The sequence below is a fragment of the Carcharodon carcharias genome, chromosome 2 (genome assembly GCF_017639515.1).
Source record: "Carcharodon carcharias isolate sCarCar2 chromosome 2, sCarCar2.pri, whole genome shotgun sequence".
Classification (NCBI taxonomy): Eukaryota; Metazoa; Chordata; class Chondrichthyes; order Lamniformes; family Lamnidae; genus Carcharodon; species Carcharodon carcharias.
In genome coordinates this window covers 154,523,211-154,547,530 of record NC_054468.1, presented here as the reverse complement: position 1 = coordinate 154,547,530, position 24,320 = coordinate 154,523,211, and the positions used below count along the sequence as shown (strand labels likewise).

Below are 24,320 nucleotides of genomic sequence, written 5' to 3'. Positions count from 1 at the left end.
TCTAATATTTAAAGGTGTGGAAGCAAGAGTGTAAAAGAAGAAAACAAGTGACAAATGATTTTGGAACCTTTTAAATAAGCATCAGGTTGAAGTATTAGGTTGGGAGTTTATTTGCAACTTATATCCAAAATGCACAAAGAAAAGTATCATAGCAGAGAGAGAGAGAGATGATAAAGAAGTGATTAATAAAATAATTTGTTCCAAACAGAATTTACCTATATCTGGATTGTACTTTTACTGATTAGCTACAAAACATTTAAAATAAATATTGAATGTCAAGTAACATATGAATCTAGTACTTTCAAGTGCTAAAATATTGCTACCTAGACATCAAAATTGCCATGAGCTGTACATGTAATTGTGTGACATTAATTTTGAGAGCAGAGATAAATTTAGAAAATCATATCTGCAGTAAGTACACTATTTTTGTTGACCCTTTTCAGATTTCACACATCTCTTTTTTGAGGAGATTTCCAAGAAATCATCATGTTAAATACTTGAAAATTTCCAAATAGAGAGGTATATAGGTCACATTGCTTTCCTCCCCCGTAAGGTGATTTTACATCTGTTGCAAAGGAGGTGTTCATGGAAAAGCTCCACATACTGTAAAGGGGAGCAGTGGACTTACAAGCGTGAGCAGGATACTATGCTATGACAACTACAGCCTATGGTTATAAAAATTTTGTTAATGTTTTGCACTCTCCTTCCAGTATTGTCATATAGATTACCAGTGGCTGAATTATCCCAATTATTTCTGTTGATACCTACAAGTGGAGATATCCCACTTGTGTATTTACATTCTAGGCTCATGTTCTGACCCCTTCAATCTCCACCCTTTCCATAGCCACATCAGTTCTTCATCTTTGGCAGACAACTCCTCCAAGATCATAATGGCTTGCTGCTATTTGACCCCAATATTGTTGATGTGGAAGAATCATCTGTGGAAATAAAAGGGCAAGACTTTCATTTAATTTATGTTGGATGCTAATTAACTTGCACGGTGAGATCAGAACTGGACTTTGGAAATTTTTGAACATGTGAAAGCTGACAATGTTGAACTAATCCAAAAGTAGTAAGTTATGGTCTATAAATATTTATATGTGCTTAAAGGCTGTACAAATGATTTTTTCTTACACAATGTTTGGTGGAGACTATAAGATATGTAGCAATAAAACGTGGGTTTGATAAACCCCTTTTATCACTCACCACTGAATCATTGGGAGTCACAGGATGTGTCTGCTCCATGTTCCATATTGCAGCTACCCATATTGAGTTGGCACATCAGAATGTGTGTGACTTTCTTTTTATTGTTAAATGCAGTTTTATTGTGCCAAGTTCTAAATTTCCAGTTGTTAGTGGGCTTTTAACTGTCCTCAGGCACTTGAGTTACTTTGGAAACTTAGTTGATGTTTTCGACAATAACATTCCAACTGCGTCAATGACCCTCAATGTGGTCTATTTGGATTCTGCACCTAAAATTTTACCCTTTAACCATATGCCTTCTATGAATACTCTACTCTTCATTATCATGTGAAATTGTAAATATCAGCCCAAATTTGAGTACAATCTGAGGTACATTACTGAACCACCTGTTCCACAGGAGTCACATTTTGTATTGTGTGTCCATCATTTACATATTAATACATTGGAGACAATTTCTGTCTGATATATAATCATGTGTAGTGAGATGCTCTAGGATAGGACAATTCTAAGCATGAACTATGTAGGGTTGTGCTCTCAAGGCTGCTAAGTGAGAAGAAGGACATGGAAGATACTGTGCATGATTCATTAAGGCCATGAGCAATCTTACAAGGCTATTACGAAAGTAAACAGGATGTTTGGCTTTATTGCCAGGACACTTAAATGCAGACAAAGGAATATTATATTTCATTGCTGAAGGCCTAGGGCTTAGGTGGAAACATTAATATAAATAATAATTCAAAAACAAAGAAGAAGAGAATAGAGTAACAGTCAGAAATTGTGCTTTAGCATGACAGGTAAAGGGAAAACAGAAGATGTAAAGTAATGAAACCAGGAGAGAAAAAAAACAAGTGAGCAAAACACTAGAGCAGAAGGACAACTTGGGAGTATGTGGCCCAAATGAATGTTCTTTATATAAATGCATGTTGTCTCAGGAACAAACTCAATGGACAGCAAATTCAACTTGGAGGATAAGGCAGCCGTTACTGAGACATGCTTGCAAGACAGCCAGGACGGGGAACTAAATAGACCAGGGGCAGGATTTTACGCGTCGGCGAGTGGGGGCAGGGCCCGCGCGCCGATGCGTAAAATAACGCACAGTGACATCAGGCAGAACTCCTGACGTCACCACGCCCCATTTAAATTTTCAGGTAGGCGGGGGCACAGTGAAATCAGCTGCGTGCCCGCTGACCTGTCAATGCGCCATTGAGGCCATTGACAGAGACAATTAAGTAATTAAAGGACCTGCCCGTCCAACCTTAAGGTTGGTGGGCAGGCCAGGAGCCCCAGCGGGAACTAGAAAAAGCATGAATCATCATCCATGGGCGGGATGAGGTTTCATATAGGTTTTTAAAAATTTTAGTAAAGTTTTTGTGAAAATTATGTCCACGTCCCAACTCATGTGACATTGTCTTTCATGCGCAAGTGCAAAAGAGCGCACTCTAAGTTTTGGAATTCCCCCCCTGCCCACACAGGAAGTGCCCACGTAAAATGGTGCCATGCTCCCAATTGGGGGCGCCGATCAGAAGCGCACCTGTGCGCGCCCGCCCTTCAACATCATCCCCGAAGGGGAAGAATCAGCCCCGGGTTACAAGGCCTACAGGAAAGATAGGGAAAATGTAAATGGAGGAAGAGTAGCCTTAGAGTCAAGGATTAAATCACTTCAAATGATAAGAGAGGATATAACAGCAGGCAGTGGAGAATTTATGGTTAGAATTAAGATTCGGAAGAAGATTTAAGACTTTAATAGGAATTATGTATTCACCCACTATAGCAGCTGTGAAAGGTAGATTACATAGGGATTAGATAAACGTAGGGCAAAGGCAGAAAGGTCTTAATGGGGGATTTAGATTTCCTACAGCTCAGAATAAGCAGACTAGCACATGTCAGAAAGTTAGTGAAGTTCTTGAGTGCGTCTGGCATAGTTGTCTGCAGCAATATGTCCTAGAACCAACAAGAGGGGATGCCATATTAGGGTTAGCAATGAGCTGGATTTAGTTAACAACCTAATGGTGTGTGAACATTTATCTAATAACAATCATATTTTGATCAAGTTCAACATAATGTTTGAAAGTGAGAAACAGTCATTGATTCTAGATTTAGGATGACTTCCATGCAATGAGACAGAGACGGCAAACTGTGAAAGTTTGTTAATAAACAACTTGTATTTATATAATGCCTTTATCGTAATGAAATGTCCCAAGACACCTCACAGAGATACTGAAAACAAAGTGACATTGAACCACATAAGGAGATATACATCAGATGACCAAAAACTTGGTCAATGAGGTTGGATTTAAGGAGAGCCTTAAAAGAGGAAAATGAGGTGGAGAGGTTTAGGGAGGAATTTCCAGAACTCATGGTTCTGGAAGTTTATTGAAGTTATTGAAGTTATTAAAATCAGGATGCTTAAGAAGCTGGAATTAGAGAAGCACATTTATCTCAGAGGGTTGTGAGGCTGAAAGAGCTTACAGAAATAGCAAAGGATGAGGACATGGAGGGATTTGAAAGAAGGATGAGAATTTAAAATAGAGGCACTGTTTAAACAGGAGCCTATGTAGGTCAATAAGCATAGGGGTGATGGGTGAATGAGATTTGGTATAAGTTTGGGCATAGGCAGTAGAGCTTTGGGTGACCTCGAGTTTATGGAGGGTAAACTGTCTGGATATAACAAAGGCATGGATGAGAGTTTCAGCTGCTGATGCAGGGGCAGAGTCAGGCAAAGTTAGAGTTGGAAATAGTTTTAGTGACAGAGCAGATGTCGTTGGAAGCCCATCTTGAGGTCAAATATGATACCAAGGTTGTGAGCAATTGCCAGGGAAAGGAGTGGAGTTGATGGTGAGGAATCATTTTATAGTGGGGACTGAACATGTTGGCTTCAATCTTCCCATGTTTAATTGAAGGAAATTTCTGCTCATCTAATACTGGATGTTGAATAAGCAGTCTGACAACTTAAAAACAGAAAGGTTGAGAAGGGTGGCGAAGTAAATCTGGGGGTAGTCAGTGTCCATCTAGAAACTGGTGTTGTGTTTTCAGATTATGTCACTGAGGGGCAGCGTGTCTATGAGGAACTGGAGTGGACCAAGAATAGATAGAACCTTGGGACACCAGATGTACTAATGCAGAAATGGGAACAGAATGAGCCATTTATGGCAATTCTCTGGCTACGATTAAATAGATAAGATTGGAATCAGACAAGTGCAGTCCCACCTGGACAGCAAGAGAGAGGCATTGGAGGAGGGTGGGAAGATTGTTGGTCTTAAAGGCTACAGACGGGTTGAGGAGGGTGTGGAGGGATAGTTTCCTTTTGTCACAACCATATTGGATGTCATTTGTGACTTTGGTAAGAGCCATTTCTATACTACTGCAGAGCAGAAACCTGATTGGAGGGATTCCAACATGGAGTTCCAAGAAAGATGGAAACAGCAGGCAACAACACATTTAAAGGCTTTGGAGAAGAAAGCGGGGTTTGAGATGGGTGATAGTTTGCAAGAATGGAGGGGACAAAGATTTGTTTTTTTGAAGAACAAGGTGATGACAGCAGGCTTGAAGGAAAGAGAGACAGAATCTGAGGCAAGGGAATCATTAACAATGTCAGCCAACATGGGAGCGAGGAGGGGAAATTGGGTGGTCAGTGCTTTAGTGGAAATAAGGGTGAGAGAGCAGGTGATGGATCTCAGGTCAGGATGAGCTTGGAGAGAGTATGAGGGGAGATGGGAAAGAGAAAGAGAGAGATACATGTTCAGGGCAGTGGCAAGGGGGAGCCTTGGAGGATGTTTGGCCTAGTGAGTTAGGGGAAGGGAGGGAACTAGAAGGCGGCAGCTGATTAGATGGTCTTAATCTTGGTGACAAGGAAATCCATGAGTTCCACACACTTGTTGGTGGTGAGGGTGGAGGAGACAGGGGAGGGGGGTTTAAGTTGATGGCTTGTGGTACAGGAAAGAAGCCAAGGGTTACATTTGCATGCTGGAATAGTGAGCTGTTTTCGCAGATGAGAGAAAAACCCAATAGTGCTTAATGTGGTCCAGCCAGATCTGGTGGTGAACAACAAAACCAGTTGCCCACAATATCAATTCAAGTCTGTGAACCTTCAACTTAAGGGAGTGGGGAAGGGCAGAAGATATTGGGAGGTGTTTAATGAAGAATTTAACATGATATGGAAGCAGTTTATGTCCCAAATGGGCAAGAACCCAAGTGCCAAACAAAAAGCCACAGACAAATAAAGAGGACAGAGACAACATAAAACTAAAAGTAAAAGCATACAAAACTGCAAAAAAAAAGCACAGATTCTGGCATATGGAACAGATACAAAGAGCAGAACAAAGTGACAAAACACGTAGTTAGAGCTCCAGAAAGGAAGTAAAAAATAAACTTGCAATGCATATCAAAATCAGTGCAAAAAGTTTTTCACAATTACATTAATTATGACACAGGTGAATAAAGTCATAATGAAAGGAAGCCTTGATGGATAAAATTGAAAAGTTAGAGAAGTTATGCTAAACTTGTATTGAGCCTTGTTTCAGCCACATTTAGGAGACGGTGTACAGTTCCGGACACATTATAAAAAGGATATAGAGGCACTAGAGGGGACGCAAAAAAGATTTGCAAGGGTAATGTCAGAACTGTAAGGTTATACATATCATGACTGGATGAACAGGCTGGGTTTCTTATGTGGCTGAGAGTGACCTAATTGAGGTATTCAAAATTATTAAATATTTTGATAGAACGGGCACAGAGATTGTGTTTCCAATTGCAGGGAAGAGTAAAACTAAAGGCCATCAAAACAAGATATTCAAGAAATCAAATAGGTGATCTAGAAGGGAATTCTTTACTCAGAGTGATGAGAATGTGGAAGTAGTTGAGAGAAGTGGCTCTTCCCACCCAACCACCGCACCCCCCACCGGCTCCCCAACCCCCCCCCCCCCACCGGCCCCACACACCTTAAACCAGCTTATATTTCACCCCTTTCCTTGGATTCACCTAGTTCTGTTGAAGGATCATGAGGACTCGAAACGTCAACTCTTTTCTTCTCCGCTGATGCTGTAAGACCTGCTGAGTTTTTCCAGGTAATTCTGTTTTTGTTTTGGATTTCCAGCAACCGCAGTTTTTTGTTTTTATATAGTTGTACTTAAGTGGACGTGAGACAAGGATATGAGGGGAAAGGGAATATAGAGTTATGCTGATAGTTAGGTGAGGAATGCATAAATGTCAGAATGGACTGGCTGGGACAAATATTTCTGCATTGTTTCTGTGCTGTATATTTTATGTAAGAAAAAATAAATCAATAGGTTAATTGAATGGGCAAAATTGTGGCAAATGGATTTCAATGTAGGAAAACATAAGGTGATGCAAATCAAAAAAAAAGATAGAACAGAGTACTTTCAAAATGATGAAAAGCTAGAAACAGTGGAGGTCCAAAAGAGATTTGAGGTCTAGATACATAGTTCGTTAAAATTTCAGGAACAGGCTTAGAAAATAATCATAGACTAACAGAATGTTGGCCTTCGTTTCTAGAGGATTGGAATATAAAGTATAGCTATACAAAGCCCTGGTTAGATCACGGCTGGTGTAACATGAGGAGTTCTGGACAGTCTTGTTCTTTGACTTCAGCTCTGAATCTTTTCTTTACACTATAAACAGTGATGCCTCCATCACTGATCCCTGAACATCCTGATTAATTTCGTAAGCCCCTGTCCTTAATTCGGTTCTGGGCACTACGACCTAGGAAGGCTATATTGGCCTTGGAAGGAGTATTGTATAAGTTTACCAGAATGATACCTGGATGACGAGGGTTAATTTATGAAGAGGGATTACACAACCAGGGTTGTATCCTCTGGAATTTAGAAGGCTAAGGAGTGATTTGATCAAAGTTACTACACACAGATGAACACAGTTATCTTGGTGGGAATTATGGGGCTGGAGGAGTTTAGAGAGATAGGAAGTGGGGAAGCCATGGAGCAATTTGAAAAGAAGAATGAAAATTTTAAAATTGAGCTGCTTGACTGGAAGCCAAGTATCCAGTAAGCAAATAATGACTACATAGTTTACTCTTGTTCCTATGTTCCTAGATTAGATCACATCTAGAATGTGGTACCCAGTTTTAGTCCTCCTGCATGTGAGAGAACATGGTGGCCATTAAAAAGATGCATTTGAGGCTAATAGGCTGACTTTCAGAAAAGCATAGGCTTCAAAGTAATGTGATTAGTGTTTTTAAATAGTGAAAGGATTAGAATTGGTCTACAAGGAAAGGTTTGTGAGCTAGATAGATTAGGGGGAACCGGGGACATAAGCACAAAAGAAAAAAAGAATAGGAATAGGTTAAATGGTAAGATGTTAAATGGCTTCAACCTCTGAAAATTGCTGACACATACTATGAGAGTAGATTTGCTACAAACATTCAAAAGGAACTGGCTAAGGCTTTATGCTGCACAGATGAATTTCAACAGAAGTCAAGGCAGTTCTGCCTCAAGGGTACAGTTTAGCAGGCATATTTTGCAGACTTTGAGGTTTGCCCCGTGAATCTGACCAACATTATTGCATTTCCAGGAAAGATCAAGCATGAATTCATGTAGCACCTTTGATGTAGGGGAACATTCCAAAACATTTATTTGAAGATTGTGTACTATCATTTGTGTGATAGGCAGAGTAATGTGATGTATGAATTTCGGTGTCGATATGATGCTAGGTATGTAGACCAGGCATCCCAAAGACTGGCGGATTGTATCAAACAACATGTCCTTTCGGCTGTTCCCAACAGGCAAAGTACAGACCGTACCCAACCAGTATGTGCTTGCCAAACACAAAACATAATAGAACCATAGAAAAGTTACAGCACAGAAGATGGCTATTTGGCCCATTTTGTCCATGCCAGCTCGAAGACACCAAGGTGCCCTTTCTAATCCCATCTTCCTGCACCCAGCCCGTAGCCCTGCAGCTTACAGCACTTTAGGTGCAGATCCAGGTACTTTTTAAAAGAGTTTAATGTGTCCAACATGAGCTGTGATTCCATAGTAAAAACAAAAAATGCTGGAAAAACTCAGCAGGTCTGACAGCATCTGTGGAGAGAGAAACAGAGTTAATGTGTGCAGCTTTAAAGAAGAGTCATATGGACTCGAAACATTAACCCTGTTTTCTCCCCACAGATGCCGTTAGGCCTGAGTTTTTCCAGCATTTTCTGTATTTATTTTAGATTTCCAGCATCTGCAGTATTTTTGCTTTTATCTTAGAAGTGATTCCGCGATTGGACAACATTTGTTAAACAATCCTGAGTGTTCTAAGAATTACTCTGACAACCAGTTTAGGATGATCAGTTGGGCTCGCAGTGTGGTGGTGCACTTACATGTGCTGGAAGCTACATATATTAATACACTAAGCCCTGTTCTTTGCAGACAGAACATATGTACATGCATTACACCTGTTTCAACTGAACAAAATAGGCAACAGCCATTCATTCCCCAGGGCAATGCCTTGACCAATCAGAGTCAACCTGCTTGATTTGAATTTAAACAAAGCTTGGCACTTAACGATCAGTCAACAGTTAACTGGTGCATTCTCCATGGTGATGCCTACACCAATCAGAGCCCACTTGCCAAACAATCAGCACTCTCTTCTCATGAAGTATAAATTGTTGTTCCTTTTGGATTTGGTATTCTTGCAAATGAATGCAAGCAAAAGGCTTTGTCATGTCTGTTTTTTTTCCAGGGATACTCAGATTCTGTACTACTAAATGACAATTTTGCTTTTAGTCATTTGGTTAGTGCATAGTCGGTGCTGTTGGGGATGGTTTAAACTAGTTTGACAGGGGGGTGGGGGCCAGAGCATCGATTCCGTTTGGACAAAAGTCAGAAATTAAAATGAAAAGCAGAAACTTAGTGGATGAGTCTGGAAGGCAGAGGAAACAAAGGTTAAAAAATAAAATCGTTTGGCAGTGCTCAAGGGTATATACTTCATTGCAAGGATTATAGTAAATAAAGCAGATGAGCTGAGGGCACAGACAGAAACATGGCAGTATTATATCATAGTTATTATAGAAATATGGCTTAAAGAGGGACTGGAATGGCAGCTCAACATTCCTGATTACAGGGTTTTCAGATGAGATAGAAAGGGAAATAAAAAAAGGTGTGGGGAGGCGGGTCAAATATTGGTCAAAGAAACAATTGCAGCTGTAAGGAGAGATGATTTGTTAGAGGAATCATCAAATGAGGCAATATGGATTGAGCTAAGGAACAAAAAAAGAAGGGGCAGTCACACTGCTGGGAGTATGCTAAAGACCCCCAAACAGTCAGAGGGAGATAGAAGAGCAAATATGTAGGCAAATCTCTGAGAACTGCAAAAACAGTAGGACAGTAATAATATGGGACTTTAACTATCCCAATATGAACTGGGGTAGTTTCACTGTGAAGGGAATGGAGTGAACAGAATTCTTAAGGTGCATTCAAGAGAATTTTTTTGGCCAGTATGTAGCAAGTCCAACAAGAAAGGGTGCAGTTCTGGACTTAGTTTTAGGAAATTAAGCTGGGCAAGTGGAAGGACTAGTAGTTTGGTGGTAATGATTGTAATTCAGTTAGTTTTAACATAAGGAAAAGGGCAAAAATAGAACAGGAGTTAAAGTTCTAAATTGGGGCAAGACCAATTTTAATAAGCTGAGGAGTGATTTAGCAAAAATGGACTGGAAACAATTACTTGAAGGTAGATCCATGTCAGGATAGTCGGAGTCATTCAAAGGTTTCAGAGTAAACATGTTCCCACAAAGAAAAAGGGTGGAACAGCCAAATCTAGAGCCCCCTGGATGTCAAGGAGCTTACAGGGTAAGATAAGGCAGAAAAGGAAAGCTTATGTCCGACACCGAGAACTCAAACTACAGAAAGCCAAGAGGAGTATAGAAAGTGGAGGGGTGAAATCAAAAAGAAATTAGGAAAGCAAAGAGAGGGCATGAAAGAATTTCAGGAAATAAAATCAAGGAGAACCCAAAGATGTTTTATCAACACATTAAGAGTAAGAGGATAACCAAGGAAAGAGTAGAGCTCATGAAAGACTTTAAAGGTAACCTATGTGTGGAGGCAGAGAACGAGGATATGGTTCTTACTGATTACTTTGCATTCATCTTCACCAAAGGCGGGGGGCAGGGGCAATACATGTATTGTAGTTAAGGAGGAGTGTGAAGTATTAGGTGTGATAAACAGGGAGAGTTGAAGTATTAAAGCAATTAGCATCCTTGTTAGCATAAACGATGGATAACAAGTGGATAAACCACCAGGTTCAGATGAAATGTGCCCCAGACTATTAAAAGCCAGGAAGGACATTCCAGAAGGTCTGACCATAATTTTCCAATCCTCATGGGATACACATATGATGTCAAGGATTGGAGGACTGCTAATGTTGTACCTTTGCTAAAAAAGGGAATGAGGGACAGACTGAATAATTCAGGATAGTCAGTTTAACCTCAATAGTGAGCAAATTATTAGAATAAGTTCTGAGAGATAAGATAAACTGTCATTTAGTAAGGCACAGACTAATCAAGGATAATCAGTATGGATTTGTTAAGGGAAGGTCATACCTGACTAATTTGATTGAATTTTTTGAGCAAGTAGCTAGGAGGATTGATGAGGGTAGTGCAGTTGATGTGCTCTGCATGGATTTTAGCAAGGTTTTTGACAAGGTCCCACATGGAAGACTGGTTAAAAATAAAAGCCCATGGGATCCAAGGGAATGTAGCAAGCTGGATATAAAATTGGCTCGGGGCAGGAAACAAAGGGCAATTGTTGATGGATGTCTTTGTGACTGGAAGGCTGATTCCAGTGGGGTTCCAGAGGGGTCAGTACCAGGACCCCTGCTTTTTGTGGTATATATTAATGATTTGGTCATAAATGTAGGGGGAATCATCAAGGACTTTGCAGATGGTACAAAAATTGGCGGTGTGGTTGATAGCAAGGAGGACAGCTGTAGGCTGCAGGAAGATATCAATGGACTGGTCAGGTGGTCAGAAAAGTGACAAATGGAATTCAACCTAGAGAAGTATGAGGTGATGCATTTGGGGAGATCAAACAGGCAAGGGAAAACACAATAAAAGGGAGCAAACTGAGAGGTGTAGAAGAAGTGAGGGACCTTGGAGTGAATTTCCATAGATCATTAAAGGCAACAGGACAGGTTGATGAGATAGTTAAGGAGGCATAAGGAATCCTTTACTTTTTTAGCTGAGGTATAGAATATAAAGCAGGGAGGTTATGCTGGAACTATATAAAACATTAGTTAGGCCACAATTTGAGTACTGTGTGCAGTTCTGGTCACCTCATTACAGATTGCATTAGTGAGGGTACAGAGTACATTTATGAGGATATTGCCAAGACTGGAAAAATGCAGCTAAGAGAGAAGATTGGATTGGCTGGGGTTACTCTCCTTGAAACAGAGGATGCTCAGGGGAGATTTGATTGAGATGTACAAAATTGTGAGGAGCCTGCAAAGAGTGGATAGGAAGGGTCTATTTACCTTAGCAGAGAGATCAGTGACTAGGGCATAAATTTAAAGTCATTTGTAGAAAAATTAAAGGGGAGATGAGGAAACATTTTTTTCAACCAGTGGGTGATAGGTGTCTGGAATTCACAGCCTGAAAGGGTAATAGAGGCAGAAACCCTCAACTCATTTAAAAGGTGTCTGGATATGCACCTCAAGTGCCATAAGCGGGCTACGGACGAAATGCTGGGAAGTGGGGTTAGGCTGGATGGCTTGTTTTTCAGCCGGTACAAACATGATGGGCCAAGTGGCCTCTTTCTGTGCCATAAACTTTTTTATGATATAATGATTTGTTATAGTAAAAGTATTAAAATGTGAAATCCTTGACATGTCATTCTTTCAGCTATCAACTGGAAGTTCAATTTTCTTTTTAAACGTTATTGGTCTGAATGGAGACCATAACAAAACTGAGGGCTCTTTGCAGGATTTCAAATACACATCTATAGTGGATATGGCCTTTGTTTATGAAAACAAGATTTCAGTGACTTTTGCTGCATTCATTGGAAAGTTAAAAATGGCTGTCTATTGCTGAAGATTTCCTCAAAAAAGAGGATTTGTCCATGAGTGCCTTGCAACAACTGACAAAAGCTACTTTAAAAGCAGTGGCAGAAAAGTTGGAAATAGTTAAAAGTAGGAGCTATGAATGTAGAAATAGTTGAAGTATTGGCTCAACATTTGAATGTTGAGGTAGGAAAAGGTAATCCAGATAAAACGCAGATTGAGTAATCTGGGATTCAATTCCAGAAAAAGCAATTTGAATTCGAAAAATAAATTTTAAATTTGAGTTTGAGAATGAAAGAAATGAAAAGAAGTTTGAACTGGAAAGAAAAGAAAGAGGGAAAAATAAAGAAAAGGGAAAGGCAAAAGCTTGAATTAAAGTTTCAAGAGAAGTGAGAATATTTGAACTGGACAGAGAGGCGCTTCGATTACATCAACAGGGGGCAACAGGGAACTTTTATGAAGATTCCTGGCTTTGAATGAACAAGGAATATGCACCTAGTGCCTAAATTCAGTGAGGAAGGAGTTGAAATCTATTTGGTATCATTTCAGAAAATTGCTACAAAGTTACAATGGCCACAAGAAATTTGGACAATCCTATTACCCAGTCTTTCGGTATGAAAAAGCATTGGAAGTTTACTCAACTATTTCTGATGAACAGTCTACAGATTATGACAGTTAAGACTGCTATGCTCACTATGTATGAACTGATTCTAGATAAAAATTCAGAAGCTTGAGGAAGAGACAGAATCAAACGTTTGTGGAATTTGGTAGAGAAAAAGAGATGATCTTTGATCGATGGTGTAGGTCGGTAAAGTCGGAGCAAGATTTTGAAAACATTGGAGTGGTTCTTACTGGAAAAGTTTAAAAACAGTATTCCTTTAGAAATCAGGTCCCCACAAGAAGACCATAAAGTTTCTAAATTAAGGGACACTGCAGTTTTAGCTGACGGTTATGAGATATCCCACAAACACCCAAGTATTTGCAATCCACACTGAAGCTGGAGAGATAAACAAGCCAATAATGAGCAGGATACTAGTGATTATGAGGGGATGGCAAAAATGAAAGGATAAATGCTCCTGCAGAGAATAGGGATGATTCAAGAAGATGAACTTATTCTTATTGTCATGAGACAGGACATGTAAAAGCAGACTGCTGGAAGCAAAGACAAAAGCCCACAGCTTTTGAGTGTGTGTCTGGTGTTTCTGCAGAGAATGTTGTATCATTAGGGGGAGCTGGTGAAAACCAATTACATCTGATATATTTACAGTGGGTGTGAGGGGAACATAAGAGGTTATGAGAATTTTACTTTTGAGGGTGCAGTAACTTGAACGCAAAAAGATTACCCTTAGGGATACAGGTTTGGTTCAAAGCTTAACGTGAGCAAAAGATGTGAACATTTCCCCAGACAGTTCACTAAATAGAAATATATTGACACAGGGTATTGATGGAAATTGTTTATCTGTCCCATTGTGTAATGTGAATTTAAACTGTGCTTTAATCAATAGATCTGTTATTGTTGGAATAGTGACTGAATTGCCTATTAATAAGGTCGATTTCATACTAGGAAATGACCTTGAGAGGGACAAGGTATTGCCATCTCCTGGGACAGGAGACAAGTCCACTGAAATCGACAATGTAATCAAAGAAATAGGAACTATTTGTAATCCAGCTGTAGAAAGCACTGTTTCGACTAATGATGCCAAAGACCAAAAGTTCAGACTTTTAAAAGTAAAGAAGCTGTGAAACCTCTGACTGGCAACAAGGAGTTAAAGTCAAATGCAAACAAACTGAATCTGTCTGCTTTGAATGTACCTGCAGATCTTTTAAGTCACAAGTGTCAAAACAGAACACAACAGCAGTGCTCCAGGCTGATGGACAACTAAAGAAAGGCAGTGCTTTGAAGTCAAAGGACTTATTCATAGCTAATGCTGATGCAGTGGAATTATGAGACTACATTAAAGTTCTAAAGCGGAATATGAAACTCCAAAAGGCAGCAGCTGTGGCTCTCGATCAGAAAGAATCAGACAAAGTTTGTATTAAAGGGGAAGAAGAAAAACATAAACAAAGAATGCAGAAAACTGCAACAGGTAATTAAAAAAGAATATTAAGAATTTTTGTCAGAACATAAACATAATCTCAACAAGATTCTTAAAGCAATGAAGGGGAACCATAATCCTGTGTTTAAACAGGAGAAAGACAACTCAGATCTTTGCTTAGCCAAAATATCTTTTGTGGATTTACAGATTTGTTACAACACAGGAAGAGGCCATTTGGCCTGTCATGTCTGCACCAGCTATCCAAATGAGCAATTCGCCTACTGTCGTTCCCCCTCCTTCTCCCTGTAATCCTGCACATTCTTTCCAGATAGACATTAAAAACCTAAAGCCATGAAAGAAAAGAAAGATCAAATGTTAAAACTTGGGCCAAGTGGTCCACTGACTGTTTCTAAAGCAGTCTATGTCCACATGCAGCAAGAGCTGGAAAGTAACACAGGTGCTACAGAAGTGGCAAGCTATGACCAGCTCCAACAAGAGAAATGACAAAGGGCTAATTAATAACCTTGCTGTAAAGAAGCCTTTAGAATTTTACATTGGGCAGAATTTTAAGGTCAGCGTGCGGGTGCTCGCCTGACCCAATCATGCGAGAAATCACACGAGATGACCTTGGGCAAGCATCCCAACATCCTCCCCTGCTTGCGTGAAATTTCAGCCGGTGGGCACACAAGTGTCGTAAGCGTACCCGCCGACAATTAAAGTTGTTAAAGTTCCAGTTGTCCCTGACTTTCCGTGGTCCATCCAACCTTACGGTTGGCAGATGATCGAATCTGCCGGGTGGACTCTGCATTTTTGATGAAACCTCATCGAAGCGTGGGATGAGTTTCCGTTATTAAAGAAAAAAAAATGTATGGACAGAATTTTCATCATGTATATGTTCAGGTGACTGATTGTGAGGGTTGGGGATGTAGGGGGAGGAGTCAGGTTGGGTGGTCAGTTGTATAGTTACCCAGGAGCTGGTTATGTTTTTTCCTAATATTCCTATCCAGGTAAGTGAGTCAAAACCTCTGAAGTCTCCGACTGACTCATAAGAACATAAGAAATAGGAACAGGAGAAGACCATTCTGCCCCTTGAGCCTGCTCCACCATTCAATAAGATCATGGCTAACTCAAAGTTGGAGACTTTTTTGGAGGGTTCCAGAAGCAAGCTAATTGCCCATCAGAAGTTGAAATTTCCCAGGGAACTCCTTGCATGGAGTCCTTTCCTGGGGACCTCCAAAAAGCAAGAAAGTGAGGTTCTAATCTAAAATAGCATTCCCAGCTCTGGGCATCACAGTTTGGAAAAGTTTTGGAGAGGGTGCAGAGGAAATCTACCAGAATGATACCAGGAGTGAAGGAATTCAGTTACTTAGTGATGAGAGAAGGTGGGATTGGTCTAAGAGCTAAGAAGATAAATGGAAGGTTTAATACTTGTATTCAAAATTATGCAATGCAAACGGAGAGAACATTTCCACTGGGTCATTAACTGAAGGACACAGATTTAAGAAAATTGGCAAAAGAGCAGAGAAGAGTGGTGAAGGAGATGACAAACCTTTTTGCTCATTGTATTAGGACAACATGGAATGCGTTGTCTGAAAGAGTGGTTTGCCAGGTTCCACAGTAACTTTCAAAAGGGAGGTGGAAATATACTTGAAAAGAATAAAGAAAAATGCAGAGCTATAGGAATAGGGCAAAGAACTGGGCTAATTGTATAGCTCTTTCAAAGAACCATCACAGACGCAATGAACCCAATGGCCTCCCCCTGTGAATATGAGCTTATGAGTTTACATTGCATTGTTTACAATTTTGGTCACCATATCCAAAATCAGAGATGGATGAATTCAATAGGGAGTAGGATAAGCAACAAGTCTGATCCCAAAGGTAAAGATGGACTATACCATAAGAAGCTTAAAGTGACCAAGGCTTCTTCAACTAAGCACGCTGATTTGCTCAAATTTCCACTAAAATTAATAAGAAATGAGGAATCAGCATGGCTGGCATGCACCAGTGCCCTTTGAACCAGAACCAGCATGAGACTGTCTTCAAGAGGAGAAGGAGAAAAGAATGGAGAGGAGAGAATTGTGCCTAAAAATCATATCAGTTTCCACTCTGAGCCAAGAACCTCTCATGTTTTCATTGGTAAATACATGGTATGAACAAACTAAAATAATAAGTGGTCCCATCAGTAGCTATGCTTTCTCCTCACCACTTAAAGATACCTGGGAATTGGCAGTCCAAGTGGTCATGCTCCATTTATTCTAGCTGGGACATCCCAATACAGGGATACTTGATGATAATTAACTAAAAATGAATTATTATTGAAAAATGAAAAGGACAACATTTTTTCAAGCTTCATGGGTCCAGGCAACAACTTAAATGGACCTTCAGTTAGGCCTCATAACTGACTTCCAGCCTAACTCGTGGTCCTTCCATTGCAAGTTATGACAGGAGTGTACCACTGGTTTTCACCCACAAACAATTCAAGCTAACTTATTTTTTGGCAATTGACAGAATTTATAATAAAATATTTGCCTCACATTCTGTTACATTTGGATGGGTCATGCCCATAGACTGAAGATTCTCTCCAACACAGTTATGTAGTACACTTTGTGCAGCTCTCAGACACTGCATTATATTACAGCACTTATCTGAAGGAGATTTTTGAAATTAATGCATGCATAACACTTTCACATTTGCAAATGCCAGAAGTAAAGCAGAATCCATGAGGCACTAAAGATAAAAACAAAATACTGCGGATGCTGGACATCTGAAACAAAGACAGAAAATGCTGGAAAAGCTCAGCAAGTCTGACAGCATCTGTGAAGAAAGAAACAGGGTTAATGTTTCGAGTCTGTATGACTCTTCTTCAGAGCACTAAAGATAATTGGATATTGAACACGCTTGCTTTGAACCCTCCCTATTTCTTCCTTGAATGCCTCCCACTAATCTGGAACTAACTTACTTTCAAACAGTATTTTCAATTCTAGGTAAAGTGGTCGGAAACAGTTCTATGAAGGCAAATCAGTGGCAGATCCATGGGAGGTATTCAAGAAAAAAGATAGCAAGGATTCAGAGCAAGCACGTTCCCTTAAAAAATGGATGGGATTAACAAATCCAGAGCCTTGAGATGTCAAGGGGCATAAAGGAGGATAAATTTAAAACAAAAAGAGAAACTTATGGCAGATACCAAGGGCTCAGTGGTGCAGAAAACTTAAGAGTATAAAAAGGGGAGGATGAAATTAAAAAGGAAAAAGAGGGCATGAAAAAATGTTTGAAAGTAAAATCAAGGGAAACCCAAAGTTTTTTTTTATAAATACATACAGAGTAAGAGGATAACTGTGTTTGGAGGACGCTGGTATGGCTCTTAATGAATACTTCAAGTCTGTTTTCATAAAAGAGAGGGAGATACAGACTTTGCAATCAGGGAAGAGCAGTGTGAAATATTAGAAGAAATTAACAGTGAAAAAGTGAGCATTAAAGGATTAAACATCTTTGAAAGTGGATACCTCCCAGGCCCGGACAAAATGCTTCTCTTGACAGCCTAAGATACTGGAGAAGAAATAGCGGAGGTTCTGGCCATCATTTTTCAACCCCCCTGGCTACATATGTGGTACCAGACAACTGAACAGGAGATTTAAGAGGACCAGAGCATTTTCATTTTGAGGAATGAATACGCCAGGGTATTTTCTTTGGAGCAGAGGAGGCCGGGGTGAAGGGGGGCCTAGTTGATGTGTGCAAAATTATGACGGGTTTAGATAGAGTGGATAGAAAAGGTCCTATAGGTTGAGTTGTCCATAACTGGGGGCATAGATTTAGGATAAGAGATAGAAAGTGGTAGCAGTCTGGAACTAACTGCCTGAAAGGGAAGTGGAGGAAGAAACCATCATAATGTTTTTAAAAATACTGACTATGTGCTTGAAGCAACAGAGCAACAGCTGGAAAGTGGGATTAGGTTGGATGGTTACACATTGGCCCGTGAGGACAATAGGCCAAATGGCCTCCTCTGCACTGCAAATTTCTATGATTCGATGATATTCCAAGAACTACAAGAGTGGCATGTTAGGACTGACCAGAAATACATTCCAGGTTTCAAATTTATGAAAATAAATTTCCATGGAAGAAAAAAGATCTTAAGACTGAAATGAAGGTAAATCTTATTTACCTTAAGAATCAGATAAGTAGTCATTTGGTAGTACAGAACTTGAGTATCGCTGAAAAAAGACATGTCGAAGCTTTTCGCCTTGCACTCATCAGGACAATTTGCAAGAATACCAAATCCATAAGGAACAACAATTTATACTTCATGAGAAGAGATTGTTGATTGGTTGGCAAGTGGACTCTGATTGGTGTAGGCGTTACCATGGAGAATGTAACAATTGACTGATTAGTGACCATTAACTGCAAGCTTTTTTTAAATTCAAACCTGGCAGGTTGACTCTGATTGGTCAATACATTTACCTGGGGAATGAACCAGAGAATGGCTGTTGCCCATTTTGTTCAGTTGAAACAGGCACAATGTGTATACATGTTTTTTATGTCTGCAAAAAACAGAGCTCAGTTTATTAATATGTGTAGTTTCTATCATGTGTAAATGCGCCACATTGCGAGCCCGACTGATAATCTTAAATTGGTTGTCAGCGCAATTCTTAGTACACACAGGATTATTTAGCAAATGTCCAATTGCGGAATCACATCTAATATTGGACACTGTTTTGAGCTTTTCAAGCGCGGTCTGGTTGGGTATGGTTTGTACCTTGCCTTTTGCAAAAAGCTGAGAAAACATGCTGTTTGATATGATCCACCAGTCTTTGAGACATGAGGCCTACATACCTTGCATCACACTGGCACTGAAGTTCATAAAACCCATTACTCATTTGTGTGATAGGCAGAACATGCTTTTAGCTTAATGGCGAACACCATACTGCTACAGCATATTAGCAGCATGAAACAGCTAGCTTCACCTGTTATTCAAATTTTTGAGATACCTTACCCTTCCAGGGTAAACTGAGGTCGACTGGGCCCTTTTCAGAAACGACAGTGGCAGCCTTAAGCCCATTCATGAGTTTGCGCAATAAGCAGCAAGCAATGATCTGATCAGGGTAGCCATTATCTCACAGAATAGCTTTGATGCACCTTACTTCAGCATCAAGCTTGGGCCCTACTTATGAGATTGCCAATAAGACCAATCCATAATGCGTGGAACTATAGGATTCCCAACGTGTACATTGACCAGTGAAGGTTGGCTTGCGGTAGACCATAGTAGAGAACCCGCTGGCAGATTTCTCAATTAACACGTGGAGGAAAGCAAGCTAATTTGACTTCTCCATTTCATGAAGTATAAATTGTTGGGGGTTTTTTTATTCATTCATGGGATGTGGGTTTCACTGGCTGGGCCAGCATTTATTGACCATCCCTAATTGCCCTTGAGGTGGCGGTGGGGGGCTGCCTTCTTGAACTGCTGTAGTCCATGTGGTGTAGGTACACCCACAATGCTGTTGGGAAGGGAGTTCCAGGATTTTGACCCAGCGAGTGAAAGAACGGCGATCTATTTCTAAGTCAGAATGGTGAATGACTTGGAGGGGAACTTCCAGGCGGTGATGCTTCTATGTGTCTGCTGCCCTTGTCCTTCTAGATGGTAGCAGTCATGGTTTGGAAATTGCTGTCCAAGGAGCCATGGTGAATTCCTGCAGTGCATCTGTGTGTCAGTGTTGGAGAGAGTGAATGTTTGTGGATGTGGTGCCTATCAAGCGGGCTGCTTTGGCCTGAACGGTATCAAGTTTCTTGAGTGTTGTGGGTGCTGCACTCATCCAGGCAAATGGGGAATATTCCATCACACTCCTGACTTGTGCCTTGTAGATGGTGGACAGGCTTTGGGGAGTCTGGAGATGAGTTACTTGTCACAGGATTCCTAGCCTCTGACCTGCTCTTATAGCCACAGTATTTATATGGCTAGTCCAGTTCAGTTTCTGGTCAACGGTAGCCCCCAGGACATTGATAGTGGGAGATTCAGTGATGGTAATGCCTTTGAACATCAAGGGGCGATAGTTGGATTCTCTCCTGTTGGAGATGGTCATTGCCTGGCACTTGTGTGGCGTGAATGTTACTTGCCATTTGTCAGCCCAAGCCTGGATATTGTCCAGGTCATGCTGCATTTAGACATGGACTGCTTCAGTATCTGAGGGGTCGCGAATAGTGCTGAACATTGTGCAATCATCAGCGAACATCCCCACTTCTGGCTTTATGATGGAAGGAAGGTCATTGATGAAGCAGCTGAAGATCTTTGGGCCAAGGACACTACCCTGAGGAACTCCTGCAGTGATGTCCTGGAGCTGAGATGACTGACCTCCAACAGCCACAACCATCTTCTTTTATGCTAGGCATGACTCCAACCAGCAGAGAGTTTTCCCCGATTCCCATTGACTCTAGTTTTGCTAGGGCTCCTTGTTGCCATACTGGGTCAAATGTGGCCTTGAAGGAGTGCGGCAAGTTCTGGAGCTCAAGTCTTCAGTACTATTACCAGAATATTGTCAGAGCCCATAGCCTTTGCAGTATCCAGTGCCTTCAGTGGTTTCTTGACATCACATGGAGTGAGTCGAATTGGCTGAAGACTGGCATCTGTGATGCCAGGAACCTCTGGAGGAGACTGAGATATTTCCCTTTACATTTGGGGCAGAATTTTCCAGTTGGCGATTTGGGGGCCAATGAAGGCCATTGACAGGATAATTAAGCTTGATAAATGCCCTGTCCGTCCAACCTTAAGGCTGGCGGGCAGGCCAGGAGCCCCAGCGGGCTCCTGATATACATGAAACCTCATCCACTGGCAGGATGAGGTTTCATGTCTGTTTTTAAAAAGTTCAATAAAGTTTATGTACTTCTTATTAACATGTCCTATCTCATGTGACATTGTCACATGAGGGAGACATGTTAATAATTTTAATATTTTTCTATTTTTAAAGATTTTTATACTGTCAGTAATGTCCCTGAGACAGCACTTTGCCTCAGGGAGATGTGCGCTCTTTCGCACACATGCGCAGAAGAACGCACTTTGACAGATGGGGAATCCCTCCCTCTCCCACCCCCCGCACAGGAGGCGCATAGTGCTTCCTGTCGGGCAGGCTGCTAGGCGGGCCTTAATTGGCCTGCCCACTCAAAATGGCGGCGAGCCCCGTTTCGGCAGCGGAGTTCAGCTGCCCACCCACTGCCGAGCCAGTGGGGCCCGCCCGCCCATCAAGGTAAAAATTCTAGCCTTAGTATTCTTGCAAATGCCCTGATAAGTGCAAGACAAAAAGCTTCGATGTGCCTTTATTCAATGACACTCAAATCAGATAAATATTTCAAGTCAAACTAATAACTTTTTAACGTGCACTTTTTATAAATACACATTTTTATGTCCAATATTTTTCACTAGTGGGAATAGTATGTATCACCATAAAACAATCATGTACAATTTACCATTTTATGTTGTCAAGTTCTATCCATACGACTACTTGAATCTCTGGGATTAAATCTTTAAATCAAGGTCTCCTTCACTGGGAATTACACTGGAGCTGGGACACCATAATTAAGCACAATGAAGGGATGCTGCTGGTCTCGCACAAGAATGGCAAAGTAAGTCATCCTCAAACTAGGTTCCACAAAGACCTTCGGCGGCGGGGGGGGGGGGGGGGGGTCCACAACAGACAGCCAGCATTAGGAGTGAGTGCCTGCCCAGTATTCTATGGTCAAGAGTAAGCAGTGGATGGAGACATACTTTGATCTGCTCTTGCTCTGCACCCATGTTCCTGCTCTCTTCCGATTCCTGTTTTCTATGTGCTCAGCAGTCCCCATTGTGTATTGAAGACTATGTTCTGTTTCCATAATGCTCCTACTCTTCTCCCTGCTCCCCTAACGCTCTCTCCAGACTCTGCAGTGAAAAGCAGGCATTCCCATTCCACTGTTAAATGCAAGTAAATTATTCTTTTCTTCAAGACATTAAAACACTGTTTACATGCACCACTTATATTTTATATAATATGTCAATTTAGATTTGGGGAGTGGGGCGGATGTTCATGGTTGCTAATCCATTTGAAAAGGTCCACGTGCACTGTATCACACAAGATTATCATGGCAGTGGATGCGAATGTTATTCAACTGACTCAGAGCAACTAATGAATGATAAAGTAGACATAATGATCGCGATATTCAAGTGTCAAAAACAGTTTAGTATGGGTGATGGTCTGGTTGACTATTGCTGGAATCCTTCCAGTTTCTATAGATCTCTTAGAGGATCCAAAGACTAATAATGGACCTTCCCAGCATTCGACAGCAGAGAATGACATCATGTCCCAAATTTCAGCCTTTGGTCTCAATGGCATCTTCTACTTCAATAATATTCTTCATAAAAAAGTAGCTCTCTTAGAGCTGGAGTCAACTGATACCATGAAGATTAATTCATAAGTGAAAACCAAAAGGATACTGTTGAATCAACTGCTTTCAATTGCACGAGCTAGAAACGTAGCATGACTACAGAGACACAATGATTTCTGCTGTTCAAATTTTGCTTTCATAACTTGTGTGCTCTCATAGCTTCACAAAATGGTATTAACAATAGTCCAAGATGCTTTGAAATGTTTCTTGTAGGAGAGGATTCTCCTAAAATCATGTTTCACATTTACCAGACAACTGTGATATTCCCTGTCCTGAAGTGTGAAATGCTTGGACTTCATGTGGTCAGTTTAATTCATTTTGTCGTTACCTTGTTGCAATCTAGACCATTGTTTATTGTCAAAAAAGTTTTACTTTGACAAATCATCAAATAATGCATATGTTTTACTTGAATTCTCTATGCTTTGAAATTTGGCATTTTATTTACAATCTTGGTCCAAGTCTTTTGCAAAATTTTGATTTTAAGAATAGAGTTTGTACCAATAGCCATAATCATCTCTACTTTTTGACTATATCCTCAATTTTTTGCCTTTTACCACCAGTAGAGGACGCAATGCTTATTAAAATAGCTTATTTCCATTTTGTGGTATTTAATTTACATCTTACCAATTTCTGATTGAGTGTTTCAACCACCAGTTAAGGAGATATTAACTGAAAAAGTATTACATATTAGCTACCGCCCAACTGCAAATTTAACAGTCAAACTTGTTGATACCCAAATGTCTGAAATTAGTTAAAGTCAGTTTATAAAAGACATGTGGATCAGGTAGAATCCACAAAGCAATGAGCAAGGAGTCCAATAATTGCAGAAACCATACCTAAAGGCTGGAGAATGGCTGCTGTAACTTCAATTTTTGAATGCTTGCAGATACAACTGAATTTGCAGCAGGTTTATGATAAGTAGATTCCCAGCAGTCTTATGATGAGTAAACTTCCAGCAGACAGAAGTGTCCTTACACACAAATCCCACTCCTCTGGGCCATAACAATACCCTGAATTGGGATAATCTGAGCCACTCCATGGATTCAAAGGGTCCCTTCCAGTAATGCAGCCCTGGGTTTTAACTATGGCCCTGTAAAGTCTAACTTCCACAGGACAAGGAGGTTGTACATTTACATCTTTTCTAGATAGGATAAGCTCTTAATGAAGGCTGTGTTGAATAGAATGGTTAGTCTACTCCTGAGCAGCACACAACTACAGATGGGTCAACGCTCCTGATCTACGGACACCCGATGCAGAAGGGGGTCGGGATAGAGGAGGACCTCCTCGTGAACCTGCTCCTGGGCCTGGCCAAGTTGGCTATTAACAGGTCCCGGCAGCGGGCGATCGACGGGGGAATCCCGCCCGATTGTTTATCCCTCTTCCGCGGCTACGTTTGCGGCCGGATGTCCCTGGAGAGGGAGCACGCGATGTCTGCTGGCACTCTCAAGGCCTTCCATGCCCTGTGGGCACCGCGGGGGCTGAGGTGTTTTGTTGACCCCTTTAATCACATTTTGATTTAAAGTTTGTAAGTTTCCTTTAAACTTTGTTCTTGGTTTTACAGCTGACCTGAATTAGGGGCTGTGCCTGATTTATCCCAATTTTGTTAATTTAGTTTGATTGGTTTTAACTCATAAGATTTACAGATGGGTCAATAACAATGGCTTGTATTTA

General features: G+C 40.8%; 1 protein-coding gene across 2 annotated transcripts in view; it reads right to left on the bottom strand.

The window, feature by feature from the left end:
- The window catches only part of fndc1 (fibronectin type III domain containing 1), a 286,089-nt gene that overhangs the window by 180,241 nt on the left and 81,528 nt on the right, over positions 1-24,320 (bottom strand). The window lies entirely within an intron of this gene.